The 18,830-nt window shown below is 37.5% G+C and overlaps 1 long non-coding RNA gene across 1 annotated transcript in view; it reads right to left on the bottom strand.

Annotated features, from left to right (window-relative positions):
* Window positions 1–4,650: 4,650 nt before the first annotated feature.
* Window positions 4,651–18,830, bottom strand: part of LOC117086778 — a 57,529-nt gene continuing 43,349 nt past the window's right edge. Inside the window, exon 4 of the long non-coding RNA XR_004438572.1 lies at window positions 4,651–4,814. This is a non-coding gene — a long non-coding RNA (uncharacterized LOC117086778). The remainder of the gene's footprint in view (window positions 4,815–18,830) is intronic.

Below are 18,830 nucleotides of genomic sequence, written 5' to 3'. Positions count from 1 at the left end.
ACAAGTTATGACCTTAATAAGATACAGTTTTACACCTATTTAATTATCTCAAATTAGAAGATCTGACAATACCCAGTATCAGAGAAGAAGTGAATCAATGGGAAAGCCAGTAGGCACTAAATTGTTACAATCACTTTGGAAAGCAACTGGGCTTTCTCTTGTGAAGGTGAATACTTACATATTGTCTCTACCCAGCAGTTGTATTTCTAGGTAAGTGATTTTGACCCCTAGAGTACCTTTGGCAGTGTCTGGAGACATTTTTGATTGTCACAACTTGGAGACACTACTGACATCTAGTGGGTAGAGGCCAGGGATGCTGCTAAACATGTTATGATGCATAGCACAATTTCACACAACAAAGAATTATCTGGCCCCACACATCAGTACTGCTGAGGTTGAGAAACTCTGTCCTAGGTATATGTGTTAGTGAAACTTGCACACATGTGCAACAGGAGATGTAGAAGAATATATTCATGACAGCAACAGCTAACTAGAAGCCATAATTCTCCTTTAACAGGAGAACAGATAAATCAATTGTAACAGCTGTTCCATGGAATACACGATTGAACTATAGCCACAGACAACCATGATGCAAAGTGAAAAACAACAAATTTCATAAGAAGATATCCCATGTAATATGTTTAATGAACTGCTCAAAAAGAAGCACAACTGAAAAAATCTGTTATTTAGGCCTACCAACAAGCAAATGACAAGAGTATAACAGTAGAGTAAGCAATAATTACATAAAATTCAAAGTGCTGGTTACTGTTTGTGCAAAATGAGAGGAATATTTCAGCATGGAAGCGTGGGATAAATACAGGGAAGCATTGCAACCATGTTTGAATATTTCGTTTGCATGGTAGGTTCACAGTTGCTCATTACACTATCAAACTTTATAACCTACATCAGCAGTTCCCAACCTTTTTTTTGGCACCAGGGGCAGGCTTCGTGGAGGACAATTTTTCCACAGACCAGGGATATTAGACAGTTTGGGGATGATTCAAGGGTATTATTAATACATTTATTGTGCTCTTTATCTCTATTCCATTGTAACACTAAATGAAATAATTATACAATTCACCATAACGTAAAATCAGTGGGAGACCCGAGCTTGTTTTTTTCTGTTTGTTTGTTTTTGTTTTTTGCAACTAGACAGTCCGGTCTGAGGGTGATGGGAGACAGTGACAGATCATCAGGCATTAGATTCTCATAAATAGCATGCAACCTAGATCCCTCGCATGTGCAGTTCACAATAGGGTTCACACTCCTATGAGTGTCTAATGTCGCTGCTGATCTGACAGGAGGCAGAGCTCAGGTGCTAATTCAATCAATGGGAGGCAGATGTAAATACAGATGAAGCTCCTCTCACCCACTGCTCACCTCCTGCTCTGCCAGTTTCTAACAGCAACCAGTACCAGTACCAGTACCCATCCATGGCCTGGGAGTCGAGGACCCCTGACTTACATATACATATATATACATACATACATACATATATCACGTTATTTTGTACTATTGTATTAAAATGTAAATAAGTAAATAGAAATCATTATTCAGGCAGACGTGGTGAGGTACATTATACAATATAACTACACAAGGAACTACCTGAAATTACAGCAACCAACTTGCTTTTGTCCTTTTGGAGAGGAGATGCTGCTCTTTTGATGGACTAGGCTCAAAATCCTAATCCTAACATGAATTTATCTCATGAGTGTAATTTATCTCAGGAGGTCTGTCCCAGCAGTTTACTAGAGTAGCGACCATCACATCAATATTGTTGACTTAAGCACCCCTTTACCTTTAAGTTATGTTGGCAATAAACACAAAGAACACAAAGCAAATAAAGGATAGCATAGGGATTGTTAAGACATTTCTCTCTCTCTCTCTCTATACATACACACACACACACACACACACACACACATATATATACACACATATATATATATATATTTGTCCAACATTGCTGGACAAAACAGCTTTGCTGAAGTTTATATATATATACACACACACACATATATATATACACATACACACACACATATATACTGTATATATACACTGTATATATATACTATATATATATATACACACACTGGTAGGGGCATAACACCATATGTAACAACAGGGAGTAAGCAGGTGATCTGCTGGATTTCTTTGTTTCTTCAAGAAGACCCTGATTCTTCTTAAAAGCCAAATTTTCACAACCATGTGCCTTTAAACCACAGGTTGGAAAACTGAGACAGCCCAGGTGATTTGGAGTGCCCGGGCCACCTACCAGTCTTAAACAAAATTGTAAAGATTTCATTTCTTTTTCTTTCTTTCTTCTTATTCTAACTAGGCTTTCCAAGGGCCAGCCTGCCTCTATTCCTACTCTCAGCTGACTTTCAAATAATCCCTGCTAGAGTGTTAATTGAAAAGCAAGGTATTAACTGATTCTAGCTCAGTATGATCCCTCCTAGGGTGATTTTATTTCCATAGGGGACTCATAAAGGTTGGTGTGGGTAGCAGGGAGTGAAGGCTCAGAGATGACCTTCAGGAAGCTATAGCTAACTCCAACACCTGACGGAGCAAACAAAAAATATTTGTTATGCAGCCTCTGAAAGGTTGGCAAAACCTTGCTTCGGGCCCTGTTTAAACACCCAGGCTCTGTCTACTACTTTTGGAACTGAATTGCAATAAAACCTCTTATTTTCCTGACCCAAGAGGAAATATTTTATAAATTATAGCGTAGAGAATTATTTGGCCAATATTTAGACCTGAAATACCCTGAAGAGTGAGAAAGGTAAGGAAAAGAATAGATTTGGAGAAAGCACAAAGGCCAAAGTCAATCAACAAAATGCTTAACAGTGTAAAGAGAAAAAACTTTTCAAGTGTCCAAGCATAAATGTCAAGAGTATTTCAATAAAACCCAAAAGGCTCGAAGTTGAAGCAGGTGTGAGAAAAGGGGATAGAGAAGATCCCCGAGGAGAATACAAGCATGTGGGATGTGTATCTCTATTTACACAATAATTGTTCCACCACCTTCCTGTTTCACAGTACTTGATATTAGCAACTGCTTCGCCTGATAAGAAATGGTATCAGCCATTTATAAAAGAGGTATCCCTGAGTCAGGATGTTTAAGCCAGCAAAAACTGGTCACAGCTGAATCCAAATCCAAATCCAAATGTTCAATACCCGTTCTTAAACTTTACTGTGCCTAACTCATCTCACAATGTTCATGACACATGAAGATCCCAGAATCACAGCTGAGGTGATTCCAATGCAGCAGTTCTGGGGCATGGCCCGGGAGTTTACAGTTTAGGAGTATGCCAATTGATTCTAAGGTAGGCAGTGGTCCACTGTGAAACAGACTTCAGAAAGCCTAACCTAGGGTTTGTATTCAGTGCTTGCACCCCTCCTTCCATCTCTCAAACTGCCATTTGCTCCAGCAACATTGCTGGACAAACTAGCTTTGCTGAAGTTGAGCCGGAGAGATCCCCTCCTCATTGGCACCAGGCATCGCTTACCTTCTGTTCCAAGTGGGTCACCTCCCATGCAGGCTGCCGCGTGCGACGCCTGCAGGAACCTACTCTGTGCTCACACAGGGGCAAAACTGGAAATGCGAGGGGGGCTAAAACTCCCAGGGGGATTCCTTGATCAAAGGCGGCAGGAACCAGTAGGTAAATATTCCCAAGTTGCCATTCCTCAGGACAATTTTCTGAAACTTATTCTGTATGATTTCCCCAGAGGGTCCTAGCAGGAACGAATCCCAGTTGCCCACAGGGATGGCCAGTTATATAACTCTTCTTCTCTTCCCAGTCCAAAAGTAAACTACTTATCCAAAAGTAAACTACTACGTGGGAGCTCTTGCTGCAAACCCTGCCGTCTGAGAAGAACACAAGCTGAGGGAAGGTTCACCCGAGAGACTGGCTCTGGAAACCAAGAAGGAGAGAGTGAAGGGGAGGGACAAAGAGGCCTGGGTATATTCTTCCCATGCTGCCTCACTCAGAGTAGCCCCATTTTGTCTGTTTTGTGCATTACACTTCTCCATTTTAGTTTCCTTAAAAATAAAATTATGGAGATAAAAGGTATTTGAAAATAATCAGTCTAAGAAAAAGGCTCAAATCTTGGCAGCAAGAGCCCAAGATTGACCACTAGTACAACCTGAAATCAAGTACATAATATCCCCAGCATTGGTTTTCTTGTGTACATGACAGGGTTGTTGAGACAATAACACATGATTATTATTAACTGATAATATAAAATTAATACGAGTATGCCATGTGGCCCAGACTCAATCTCTCTCTCCATGCAGTTGTTATCAGGCTCTTGTTTGATTCTGTGATTTTGTTCACACTAATAAGCCATTGGACACAAGTCACACAAACCCTAAAGTGGTTAGTTAGAAATCTTACGACGTTTGTGCAAAATTTGGCTTCATCTGTTGATGCTGCATTGATATGAGTTTGCTGTTAATACAAGTTTCAAGAAAGGAAAGGAAAGGAAATGGAAGGGAAAGGAAAGGAAGGAAAGGGAAGAAAAATAAATTCTCACTAAACATGAAGCAAAATTATATGACTTCTATATCCTGCCTAGGATACAGGTGCCCATTTGGTACACTCTTATTCTCTCTTTTCCTCTACAGTTTCTTTCCTGGGTTACCTGGTAGTCTGCTGCCATCCATGTACTTTCCTCATGTCGACGCTAGGCATTTTCCTAGATTCTTCCATAGGTTCTTCTGATGTGGAAGTGCGATATAAACATAAAAGTCTTGTTTGTTATAGCAGAAACTATGGAGCCACAGATGTTTCCATTTGTTCCCAAATTTTGCTCTATAAGAACAAAATAAAATGGAACCAAAAGGAAGCTATTATGCCTCATGTATGATATATATTCAAATAATTTTCATTGAGGTATAACATGCATAGAAAAAGAGTACATAAATCATAAATGTACAGCTTGAGAAATTTTCACAAAATATATCCTGTGTAATCAGCACACAGGCCAAGAAGATTACAAGTACCCAATTACCCTCCCTATGCCACTCTCAGTCATTACTTACACTCCAAAGAGAGCTGATATACTGACTTCCAATACTATCAATTTACTTTGCTGGTTCTGAGGTTTGTATACATAGAATCACAATTTATACTCAAATGTGTCTGGTTTATTTAATTCAATATTGTAAGATTCATCTGTGTCATTACTTTTAGTAGTAGTTCATTTTCATTGCTATGCGTAGCATTTACTTGTATAAATATAAGATAATTAATGTATTCATTCTACTGTATTGAACATTTTAGTTTTTTCTAGATTTTGCCCATTTCAAAGAGTGCCATTATGAGGATTCTTGAATGTCTTTTGGTACATCATGCTTGCACTGCTTTGGGGAAGGTACGTAAAGTGGAGTGCCTGGGTACACAGGTTTAACTATGTACTCACATGCTTTACAAAGGAATTGGAAATTAACAAGATCATTTAAAATGTGTATGTTAATATGTAGGGCCACATCCAGCCAAGACATTCTAGGAAAAAACAAAACAAAACAAAACACCACTACCATCAAAGTGGAAAGACACTACCAAGTATGATTTATTATGAAACTACACTAATTAAGACAGTGTGGTACTATTGCAATAGTCAAATAATGGAATATAACATGGTGTCCAGAACATCCTTTCCTTCCTTCTTTCTTTTCTTTTTCTTTCTTTCACTCGTTCATTCATTCTTTCTTTCCTTCTTTCTTTCTCTGCAGATGTTAATGTGTGTGTGTATATATACATTTGTATATTATATATAGATTTGATTTACAATAAAGATGACATTGTTGACAATTGTGGAAAGAATGGTCTTTTCACTACATGGTATGAGGTCAATATTTTATCCATATTGAAAAGAATAAATCTTAATCTGTGTCTCACACCATACACAAAATCAATTTCATGGTCCATCTGAGGTTTGCACTCTGTACCGGGTGTATACAGTTCATCAGAAAGAAATGAAGTTCCAAGTCTTAATCAGTTGCATATATCCTTAATACATTTTATTTTCATTTGTATTAAAATTTAAATTAGCACTCCTGGTATTTTCTCTATTGAGACTAGTGGGGATGGTTAATGGGTATTAAAAAAGTAGAAAGAACGAATAACACCTATTATTTGATAGCACAACAGGGAGTCTATAGTCAATAACAACTGTACATTTTAAAATAACTTAAAGAGTATAGTGGGATTGTTTGCAATTCAATGGATAAATGCTTGAGGGGATGACTAACCCATTCTTCACGATGTGTTTCTTTCACATTGCATGTCTGTATCAAAATATCTCATGTACCCCATAAATATATACACCTATTATATACCCATAAAAATTTTAAAAATAAAACAAAGCAGTAATAAAAAGTCTTTAGGTATATTGTGGAAAACTGATTTTCTTCCTCCTTTTTCCCTTCCTCCTTTACTTTCCACCTTTCCACCATTTGTTTTTTCATTCATCTAACAACATACATCAGATATCAGTGGTTACAAATCAGCAGCACACATGCCAATTATGTGAGTTATTTAAAATATTTATTTTATAGTTATTTAAAACAACTATGTTACAGTTATTTAAAATAACTACGAATAGATATTTTAAACTACTTTCTGTTAAAAATAAACCCTGTTGCCAACGTAATTGTGAGAATTTACATGAGATCCAATAATGGGGCATCTCTTGAAACTTTGGCAGATCTGGCAACCTCAGGCCAACAGTATTCCATAGCAACAGTCTGCTGGATTTTGTGAAACACTTGCCAGCTTAAGACAGGGCAAACCTCTCAGGTTTACCTTAATCCTCACTGGGCCTGTTTCACTCATGGATATTTATTACCTGCCTGACCCCTGTAGGAATTTGCATTCAAGATTTCTATTACCATAAATGTTTGAATAGAGTAGTTAGACATAAAAACATGTTTCCAAAGAAATTATAGATGCACAAATATCAATATTGTTTTCTATTTATATACAGTTTTCAGTGTTCTACATATGGCAGCTAAAAAGATTCTTTCTTCTTCTTCTTTAGTTTTGGGCATAAATCCCTTCTTGTTTCCACAGGAACATTAGCTCAAATTTGCAGATACTGTGTGATACAGATAAAATTGTTGCATTTAAAACCATATGTCACACTGAACTGCTCAAGAGGCATCAAGCCTTTCTTACTTGCAGATCTTTAAAGATATGATTTTATGCTCAGTTAAGATGGAAAAGAGCATTAGGTTTGAAGATAAACCTATTTACTGTGGAAGCACTCGCTAAATTATTTCACCAAATTATTAGGTAGAGAGACATTAGCAAAGTATGTTAAAAGTGAACTTTTTCAACTTACATATGTCTTCCTCCATATCCATCAGCTGCCATTATTGTCTTGATAGTAGTTGCATACATAAGGATATGACAGACCTTGGTCCTATTTCTTTTACACATTTGTATTTACTTTTTAAAAGCTGTAATAAGGATCTCAATTCTTTAAGTGGCTATGAATCATTTAAAATTGTATGGGAACTGTTGCTCTATTTCAGGCCATCATTATATTATGGTGATAGAAAGGCATAAAACTCTATTACCATTTCATAGAGATAAAATAAATCAACTTGAGTAATACAAAATAAAGTAGTTCACAACCGTGAAAAGTCCTTCAGGAATAAGATGCATTTCAGCATTACTATTCTTCACTCCCGTACATATAACTTGTGCATCCTTTTCAGACACAGAGCACATAATGGAAGTACATGTCTTGTTTTAAGAAAATGTGACCCCTAGGGCCCTGTTCTCTTAAGAAGTATTTAATACATCTCATGCAAATAGAAAGTTTAAATGACAAGCACACTGAATTCAGATCTCAGATTTACCAAATTGGCTTCATTCAGCTGTCTTACATGTGTATATAAATGTATACACACATATATTTTCTTCTTCATCAAGTGAATATTAAAAGCCAAGTAAGAAATAAAGAGGATTGGAAGTGATCAGAGAGAATATCAATGAAAAATTTCTTGGCTCAGAGGTGACCAGAACTCACAACCCCGGTACCACTTAGCCAATCTAAGTCTTGAAAACAAAGACAGTAACATTATGCTAGTCTACACAGAATATTTACAATAGTAGTAAATAAACAGAATGGAGAGTCAGTTTGGGGCACATACACACATATCCAACATAAGGCCATTTTGGACTTAGGAGAACCTAAAGCTCAAATTGCTCCCATCACCGTTCACGGGGACCTCTTCTTACTCCTACCTCCCACCCCTGGTCCATTTCCTCCCCTCTACCCTGTCCCAGGTGTTGATTTTGAGATCTACAGACTAAAAAGAAAACATGGCCTCTACTGTTCTCCCACACATCTATATATTTGCTTCTTCCATTGTCCCAGTGCACCAAATGAAATGGAAAAAGGGAGGTGGCACTGAAGCTGGAGAACTTTAGTCAGAAATCAAAAATCATAAGACAATTTTTATATGCTTCTCACAGTACACTTTCAGCCACTATTCCTTCCTCTGACATAAACTTGGTTTTGAGTCTTTTCCTCCAAGTTCTCCAGTCCCTCAACATACTAAATGTCCCTTCTCCAGTGAATTCATTCTCTCTCCAGCAGGACATCCACCTTGAAAGTTGATCTTCCATACTCAATGGCCTTATTTCCTTCTCTAACACCCGACAGGTCCCCATCAGCTACTACTTTTTCTTGCTCTAAAAGTTTTCCCAAATTTACAACCTTGCTTTGCAATCTTCAGATCCCAGTCAGTAAATACATCACAAGTTTCAAACACAAAAGGTCACATGAAAGTTTCCTCTTATACTGGTCATACATTAATCCCAAATGAAATTCCTAATAAACCAGTTGTCAAACATTCAACTCTTGCTTGCAGATCATCAGTGTTGTTGAGGAATTTTGTAATATAGTTTTAGAGTGGGACTTTACACGTTTATAACTGCCAGCTTTGTAAGAAATCCTCTTGACTTGACCCCAGTTTTTTCTGTCCTCTCAAGCCCCTTCTTTAATTCTCTTGCTGTCAAACTTTAAATATGAGAGTGGTATGCTTGTGTGTGTGTGTGTGTGTGTGTGTGTGTGTGTGTAGAAGATAGGCAATAATCTGAATCCGGCCAGTTCTCTTTTCTGTATTCCCCAAATCAATGAAAATCTTCATTTTCAAATTCAACATTGCCATTTGGGTTGTGCTCTTTATTGCATTTCTATCTCCATGGAGACCACACAAATCCAGTGTTTCTATCTTACACTTAATTCTCTTTGCTAATTTCTATGCTTCAGCTGGGAAATATACTCTGACCTTTTTTATCCCTAGCAAGTTCTCTTTAAATTTTCCTTTCTTTCCCTTCACCATACAACTTTTAAAAAGTATATAATAGATATTAACCATTTCCTTCCTTCCCCTTCTCTTCTCTTCAACCTCCCAATCTTTCTTTCCACATCCATATCCCCAGCAGTACCTCTGACTTTTATTAAAGCTCCAAGCTTGTGGCACTATCAACTTACTCGATATCTTCAACTGGAAATTTTATAGGCACCTCTAATTTAATATGTCTGAAACCAGATTTATTATCTTCCCTTTGCTAAAATAGTCTCTTTCTCTGCTATCTCTCAACCCACTTATAAACATCACTTAGAATGTTTTCTCTTTTTGATTCTTCATGTTCAATAAGGACTGAAAGAATTGTAAAGCAGGGGGTTAGTGTTCAGCTGTACTAGGTAACCACAATGCATCATTAGACATTCAGGAATAACACAAGTGTAGACAGTCTATTTTTATTTGGGTGCTTTGTGTTCCTTGTTGTATCATCTTAAGAAAAGGAACTTGTAATAGCTATGGATTTCCCTTCTAGATGAAACTCATTTGTGTTCACATTTCCATTTCAGAAAAGAGGAAGGCAGCACCAATTTTAATTAAAAATCTCAAGATATGGCCGGGCGCAGTGGCTCAAGCCTGTAATCCCAGCACTTTGGGAGGCCGAGACGGCCGGATCACGAGGTCAGGAGATCGAGACCATCCTGGCGAACATGGTGAAACCCCGTCTCTACTAAAAAATACAAAAAACCTAGCCGGGCGAGGTGGCGGGCGCCTGTAGTCCCAGCTACTCCGGAGGCTGAGGCAGGAGAATGGCGTGAACCCGGGAGGCGGAGCTTGCAGTGAGCTGAGATCCGGCCACTGCACTCCAGCCTGGGCGACAGAGTGAGACTCCGTCTCAAAAAAAAAAAAAAAAAAAAAAAAATCTCAAGATATAAATTCACCTAGCCAGACGTTATTCCACAGAACGGTCTTTCTTAAAGATCATTATTTCCTAATTAACACACTGGGTATATATTATATTTATCTAAATGGAGCTGGTGTTAAGAATGGGGTAAGACACATTCTTCCTGATAATCAATCTTATGCAAGTATGACCCTCCTTCAGTAAACTACACCTATTTTAAGTGTACAGTTCAATGAGTTTTGGCAGCTGTATACATCTGTGTGACCACCTTCATAATAAAGATATAGAACATTTTCAGAAAACCAAAAAGTTTATCTGTGCCCCTTTGCATGAGGGGCCTTCATTCCTCCTTAACCGTAGAGAAAGTATTTATCTACATCTGTCATTTGCAATTTTTGGAATTTCATGTGAATTGAACCATAGCAATCAGCTCCTCTGGGTTATTTGCACAGTATGTTTTTAGAGACCCACTTGTTGCATGGATCTTTATTTTTGTTTCTGAGTAGTCTTCTGTCATATGAATATACTACAATTTGTTTATTGTGATGGACTACTTGTTTCTACTTTGGGGCTGGAAGTTAATGAATAAATTTCAAGAACATTCATATACTTGTCTTTGTGTGGGTACATGGCTCTATTTCTCTTGGGTAAATACCTAGGAGTGAAGTGGTAGGGTTATACATTAAGATAAGGAGCTTAAAAACTGTTTTCCAAAGTGGTTGAAATTGGCTGGGCATGGTGGCTCACACCTGTAATCTCACCACTTTGGGAGGCCAAGGCAGGTGGATCACCTGAGGTCAAGAGTTCAAGACCAGCCTGGTCAACATGGCGAAACCCCATCTCTACTAAAAATGCAAAAAAAAAAAAAAATTGGCCAGGCATGGTGGCTCATGCCTGTAATCCCAGCACTTTGGGAGGCCAAGGCAAGCAGATCACAAGGTCAGGAGTTCAAGACCAGCCTGACCAACATGGTCTACTCTCATCTCTACTAAAAATGCAAAATTAGCCAGGTGTGGTGGTATGCACCTATAATCCCAGCTACTCAGGAGGCTAAGGCAGGAGAATTGCTTGAACCCAGGATGCGGACGTTGCAGTGAGCCAAGATTGTGCCATTGCACTCCAGCCTGGGTGACGGAGTGAGACTTGGGCTCAAAAAAATTTTACATATATATATAGTTGAAACATTTCACATTTCCACCAACAGTGCTACTTCAGTGAAGTTGGTGATTGTGTTTTTCAAGTCTTCCATATCTAACTGACATTTATAACTACTTGTTTTATTAACTACTGAGAAAAAAGTATTGAAATAGCCAGCTATGACAGAGAGTTTGTCTATTGCTAATTTCAGTATGGTAAGATTTTTCTCTTGGTATGTTTTGAGGTTCTTTTCTATGGCACATACACATTCAAGGGTGTTATACCATCTTGATGAATTTACTCCATGATGAAATGTTCCTTTTTATTTCTAATAATATTCCTTTATCTGATATATGTTTTGATCAGTATTAGTATGGACATTCTAATTTTCTCTCTTGATTTGTACCTGCATGTTATATTAAACTACATATATCTTCATATTTTAAGTATTTTCTTATAGACAGCATATAGCTGTGTTTGCTTTTTAACCCAGTATAATAGCTAATGTTCTTTAATTAGACTGTTTAAATTCAATGTAATTTCTATATAGTTGGTATTATATAAATCCTCTTGATATTTTTCTATTTGTTTCATTTGTTCTTTATTCTTTTTGTCTTCTTATAGATTATTTTTATTGTTTTCTGTATCTATGTCATTTTAGTCAATATTTAGTCATTTGCATCTTTGATGAGTCTGCCTTCAAATAATATATCACTTCTGTTACCAATATAAGACCTTGAAACAGTAGATTTATATTTCCCTCCTCCTTTTTGACTTCCAATTACGTTGCTATAGTTGGACTGTCTCCTATATCTCAGGTCTCCGTTGAAACAACTGGAATAACTTAGCCCTATTTCATGTGCTCTATGCTTAGTCCCATGGTGGTGATAATTTTCCAGAAAAGCAAGTGGAATTGTTTAAGTCTTCTTAAACCAACATACACTTTTACTTGCATTCTTTTGGCCAGTGCAAATCATAGAGTCAAACCATGTTTAAGGGTTGGAGAAAGAGATACCCTCCTCCACCCCTGCAGTCTGTTGATGAGGAAAGCTGTATGACATTGCAAAAAGTTTGGATATGAAAAGCAGTGGGAAGTTTGGGCTATTTTTACAATTAATCTACTATATAAACTTTACCTATGTAAAATGATCTTATTTTTGGAAACTGACTAATGACTCAGATTACAGTGATCTGAAGTTTTCTCTGCTAGGCTTCACTAATCATGATGAGTCACTCTAGCATATGGACAATGGGAATGCTAGGGAATCTCATTAATCAGCCATCTATATCTGTCTCCTCAGGCCTCTGCCTATTACTGCCTCCATCTTCTTCATTGTTTTTTGTTTTGCCAGATCCTGTAAATATGTCACAACTTATGATGAAGCAAATACCATTTCATGAAATCTATCCTGAGTGCCTTGGAGAATATATTTTCATAGCATTTTGTACCATCACCCTTATGGCATTTATATTTTACCTTTCATTTTATTTGTTCTATTGTGTGATCCTCCCCTATGCCATATAATTGTTGAAGCCAAAATCATGTCCTTTCTACTTTGCATCTTCTTCAAGATTAACTCATAGCCTTTTACATAATAGTTGCACCATTGAATGAGCTAAGTGAGAAACAGATTAATGCATACATGCTGTGGCTGCTTTTCTAATGAGCAGAAAGAAAAACTTTAATGGTAATTTAAATCAAGACTATAAATATTAATAGCAATCATTTATTATATTCTACGTCCAAATACTGTTCTTAAAATTTTAAAAACATTAAGGAAAAAACAAGTAATTCTTCATTGTTGTCTACCTGTTAACTTCAGTCAATATTAAAAAATTTCAGACGGGAGGCTGAGGCAGGAGAACGGCGTGAACCCGGGAGGCGGAGCTTGCAGTGAGCTGAGATCCGGCCACTGCACTCCAGCCTGGGCAACAGAGCGAGACTCCGTCTCACCAAAAAAAAAATAAAAAATAAAAAAAATAAAAAAAAAAAAAAAAAATTCAGCCAATGCCTGCTCTGCTGCCTAATCAGTTTGGGGGAGAAGGAAAACAACAGGTCTTCGGAGAGAGAGATTAAATTCAAATCTCTCACTCCTATTTCTGAAGTGTTGTTCATCCTGAGATTCTTTCCAAAAGCTGACCACTATTAACTCAATATTAAAAGAAAGAAAAGAGAGGGAGAGGGTCTGACACATAATAGGGACTTGTTCCTTGTTCACTTAATTCTATTCTGTCAGAATGCAGGTCTGCTTTAACAGAAATTACTGTAGAACACAAGTGGGTTCTTGTACCTTTACAGAGGTGGCTTGGAAAGAAGATGAACATGAAGGAGAAAAGAGAAATTTGGTTTTTGTTTACCTTAATTATCTTTTCACTTCACTCTAGCTTATTGGAGAGAAGTTTTATAGGTATCAGAAGAGTTGAGGATCACCATGAAATAATATCCCACCATCCGCAAAAGGAAGTGGACTGCTCTTCCCCTTCAGCCTTTGCAATTAAGGGCTGCATCCTTGACAGGATATACTGGGAAAAGTTTTACCATTGCCTCCTCCCCTTTCAGAGAGGCTGATGACCCATGCCCAGCGCTCATAAATAGTTCATTCACATCCTGCTTCTGTTCCAGTCGTTTCTTTTCTCCTTTTGGTTGCTACAACTGTTCTATCTTTGAGATTTGTCACCCTTCAAACGTCCCAGAATTTCCCACCTCCAAAATTATTAAGAGATATTTCAGATCTGAGAGTTCCTTATACCAAAAATGCCACTTTGGACCACAGCAAATATGTAGTTTTCCCCATAGCATCACAAAAAAAAATCTGAAGATATTAGAAAAGAGAGAAGGCTAGAGGACACTGGATAAAGAATGGGTGTAGTAGGCAAAACATTGCCCCTCTTCCCCCCAAACATTGTCCTCTAATTCCTGAAACTTGTGGATATGTTACCTTAAACTTAGCTCTTTTTCCAGGTAAGTTTAGGTCCCTGAGATGAAAACATTTTCCTGAATTGTACCGTTGGGCCCAACCTAATCACCTCTCCTGCTTGAGGTGAGAGAGAGATGTGAGAATGGAAGAAATATCAGGGAGATGTATTGTGTTGTTGGCCTTGAAAATCGAGGAAGGGACCACTAGCCAAGAAATGAAGACATTCCCTCGAAGGCGAAAAATGCAAGGAATCAGATTCTGCCTACAGAAGCCTCCTCTAAGCATTCTTGGAGAATGAAATTTTCTCTTCAAGGTAAAATTATTTAACCAGAGGTTTTCTTTTCCTTCCATAATGTTGTGTGTCCGTGCCTATGCATACCCAAGATTTAAAAAAAAAAAATAGAATTAGAGAAACAGGTGGGATAGGTAGGTAATACCAGAAAGCTTCAAATCTCTATGGCTATCCTTGCCACAACAATCTGCCAATTGCCTGCTGGATGGAAGTTATGTTGCTATGTACGTAGGTAATACCAGAAAGCTTCAAATCTCTATGGCTATCCTTGCCACAACAATCTGCCAGTTGCCTGCTGGATGGAAGTTATGTTGTTGCTATGTACTGAAGATACATAAAATTAAACATTTGGCCTCTGCTCTCAATAAACTATTATATGATGTTTTGATTAACTTAATATTTTTCTGAACATTGCTTTTAGGAGGAACTCATAAATGACCTGAAAAAGTTTCTCTCTTTTATGTTTTACAATGGTACCTGATTTTCCCCGTGGGCTCTGAAAAGCAATAAATCATCAAAGTAGAAATTTTATTTCCTGTCCTGTACCTACTAAGGCAAAATTTCTAAATTATACATTTTAGGATGATCTAACAGAAACTACAACAGCAAAGGGATTGGCACCAGCAGAAGGTCACAATCCCTTGAGTTCTGGTTAATGGAGACCATATTGTGCATTTATTATCAATTGAACAATGGTATAGAAGGCCATTCACAAATGTTAGTTATGTAGAGATAAAGGAAATAAGGAGAAAAAGAAACTTTATTGGACATATTAATGAAAACTGGCCCTTCAATGGAGCAGATGATCTGAGATCAAACCAATCTCTGATACTTTGCAGTGGTGTGATATTGAGAAAATTCCCTAACTCCTATGAGCTTACATTTCCTTAATTTTAAAAACATGTATAATAAAATTCTGAATCGCAGAAATTTTATCAGTATTATATGAGGAAAAGATTTTAAAAGCACCTACTGATATGTTTGGTACATTTAATATTAATTAATGATCTTTTACTCAATCTTTCGTTTGTTCAAAACCCACTTAGCATTTGCAAATACAGTGACACAATCCTTGAATATAATGACTCTGTACACCTAAGAACTGCTGATTTCCAAATTTTGAGATTTGCAAATGGATTCACCAATCTGCCAAGATCTGCACGAAATGTTTCAACAGAGCAATTATAAGTTAACTCTCTCTTTTGTTTCATGCTTCATTTTTAGATGTTTCATAACCAAGTCCTTTGGAAAGAAAAAAGTATCTAGCACATCAGCAATTTTCAAGCACATTGGGATTTGAACAGCTGAATGACAGTATCTCCTGGAGGAAAGATTTTCTACTCACAGAACCTGAGATGAGAATCATCTGTCCCAGTTTTACAAATTAAAAAGAAAATAAGAAACTGCAGTGCCTTTTCTGCCAGTATTTTTTCTGGTGTTTAAATTCTGATACAAATATTCAAGTTCAATGCAATCCCATCATGAGCATGTGTGTGTGTATGAATGAATATGTATACATATATATGATAGACTCCTGACAATCAAAATAATGTTTTACAGGCAAGACTTCTTTAAATTATAAAGCTACTAAAATGCATTTAGCTTGCTTTGTGAGAAAGCTAACCCTTTGTCTGTAATTCTCAACCCCGGATGCAAAATACAATGACCTATGCTGACTTTTTTTTTTTTTTTTAATCCTATATCTAGAAGTTTCTCATTCTGATTCAATTGGTCTGGAATGGGGCCCAGACTACATTGGGGTAGTTAAAAAGTTTCTTGGGTGATTTTAACAAGTACAAAGTTGAGAAATAATGCCCTGCACCAGTGATTAGTGGCACACAGCCTTGGTAGTACATTACAATCACCTGGGGGAGCTTTTAAAATACTGATGCCCAGGGCATACCCCAGATTTATTAAATAATAAGAGAGGAGAACCACAGGCATCAATATTTATTTTTGGTTTTATTATTTTATTTTATTATTATTATGCTTTAAGTTCTAGGGTACATGTGCATAACGTGCAGGTTTGTTACATATGTATACTTGTGCCATTTTGGTGTGCTGCACCCATCAACTCGTCAGTGCCCATCAACTCGTCAGCACCCATCAATTCGTCATTTACATCAGGTATAACTCCCAATGCAATCCCTCCCCCCTCCCCCATCCCCCCTCCCCATGATAGGCCCCAGTGTGTGATGTTCCCCTTCCTGAGTCCAAGTGATCTCATTGTTCAGTTCCCACCTAGGAGCGAGAACATGTGGTGTTTGGTTTTCTGTTCTTGCGATAGTTTGCTGAGAATGATGGTTTCCAGCTGCATCCATGTCCCTGCAAAGGACACGAACTCATCCTTTTTTATGGCTGCATAATATTCCATGGTGTATATGTGCCACATTTTCTTAATCCAGTCTGTCACAGATGGACATGTGGGTTGATTCCAAGACTTTGCTATTGTGAATAGTGCCGCAATAAACATACGTGTGCATGTGTCTTTATAGCAGCATGATTTATAATCCTTTGGGTATATACCCAGTAATGGGATGGCTGGGTCATATGGTACTTCTAGTTCTAGATCCTTGAGGAATCGCCATACTGTTTTCCATAATGGTTGAACTAGTTTACAATCCCACCAACAGTGTAAAAGTGTTCCTATTTCTCCACATCCTCTTCAGCACCTGTGGTTTCCTGACTTTTTAATGATTGTCATTCTAACTGGTGTGAGATGGTATCTCATTGTGGTTTTGATTTGCATTTCTCTGATGGCGAGTGATGATGAGCATTTTTTCATGTGTCTGTTGGCTTTATGAATGTCTTCTTTTGAGAAATGTCTGTTCATATCCTTTGCCCACTTTTTGATGGGGTTGCTTGTTTTTTTCTTGTAAATTTGTTTGAGTTCTTTGTAGGTTCTGGATATTAGCCCTTTAATGAGTAGGCTGCAAAATTTTTCTCCCATTCTGTAGGTTGTCTGTTCACTCTGACGGTAGTTTCTTTTGCTGTGCAGAAGCTCTTTAGTTTAATTAGATCCCATTTGTCAATTTTGGCTTTTGTTGCTGTTGCTTTTGGTGTTTTAGACATGAAGTCCTTGCCCATGCCTATGTCCTGAATGGTATTTCCTAGGTTTTCTTCTAGGGTTTTTATGGTATTAGGTCTAACATTTAAGTCTCTAATCCATCTTGAATTAATTTTCGTATAAGGAGTAAGGAAAGGATCCAGATTCAGTTTTCTACTTATAGCTAGCCAATTTTCCCAGCACCATTTATTAAATAGGGAATCCTTTCCCCATTTCTTGTTTCTCTCAGGTTTGTCAAAGATCAGATGGCTGTAGATGTGTGGTATTATTTCTGAGGGCTCTGTTCTGTTCCATTGGTCTATATCTCTGTTTTGGTACCAGTACCATGCTGTTTTGGTTACTGTAGCCTTGTAGTATAGTTTGAAGTCAGGTAGCTTGATGCCTCCAGCTTTGTTCTTTTGACTTAGGATTGTCTTGGCAATGCAGGTTCTTTTTTGGTTCCATATGAACTTTAAAGCAGTTTTTTCCAATTCTGTGAAGAAACTCATTGGTAGCTTGATGGGGATGGCATTGAATCTATAAATAACCTTGGGCAGTATGGCCATTTTCATGATATTGATTCTTCCTATCTATGAGCATGGTATGTTCTTCCATTTGTTTGTGTCCTCTTTTATTTCACTGAGCAGTGGTTTGTAGTTCTCCTTGAAGAGGTCCTTTACATCCCTTGTAAGTTGGATTCCTAGGTATTTGATTCTCTTTGAAGCAATTGTGAATGGAAGTTCATTCCTGATTTGGCTCTCTGTTTGACTGTTACTGGTGTATAAGAATGCTTGTGATTTTTGCACATTAATTTTGTATCCTGAGACTTTGCTGAAGCTGCTTATCAGCTTAAGGAGATTTTGGGCTGAGACAATGGGGTTTTCTAAATATACAATCATGTCATCTGCAAACAGGGACAATTTGACTTCTTCTTTTCCCAATTGAATACCCTTGATTTCTTTGCCTTGCCTGATTGCCCTAGCCAGAACTTCCAAGACTATGTTGAATAGGAGTGGTGAGAGAGGGCATCCCTGTCTTGTGCCAGTTTTCAAAGGGAATTTTTCCAGTTTTTGCCCATTCAGTATGATATTGGCTGTGGGTTTGTCATAAATAGCTCTTATTATTTTGAGATACGTTCCATCAATACCGAATTTATTGAGCGTTTTAGCTGTTGAATTTTGTCAAAGGAGTTTTCTGCATCTATTGAG

The sequence above is a fragment of the Trachypithecus francoisi genome, unplaced genomic scaffold (genome assembly GCF_009764315.1).
Source record: "Trachypithecus francoisi isolate TF-2019V2 unplaced genomic scaffold, Tfra_2.0 Lachesis_group10, whole genome shotgun sequence".
NCBI lineage: Eukaryota > Metazoa > Chordata > Mammalia > Primates > Cercopithecidae > Trachypithecus > Trachypithecus francoisi.
This window is presented reverse-complemented; position numbering and strand designations above follow the sequence as displayed.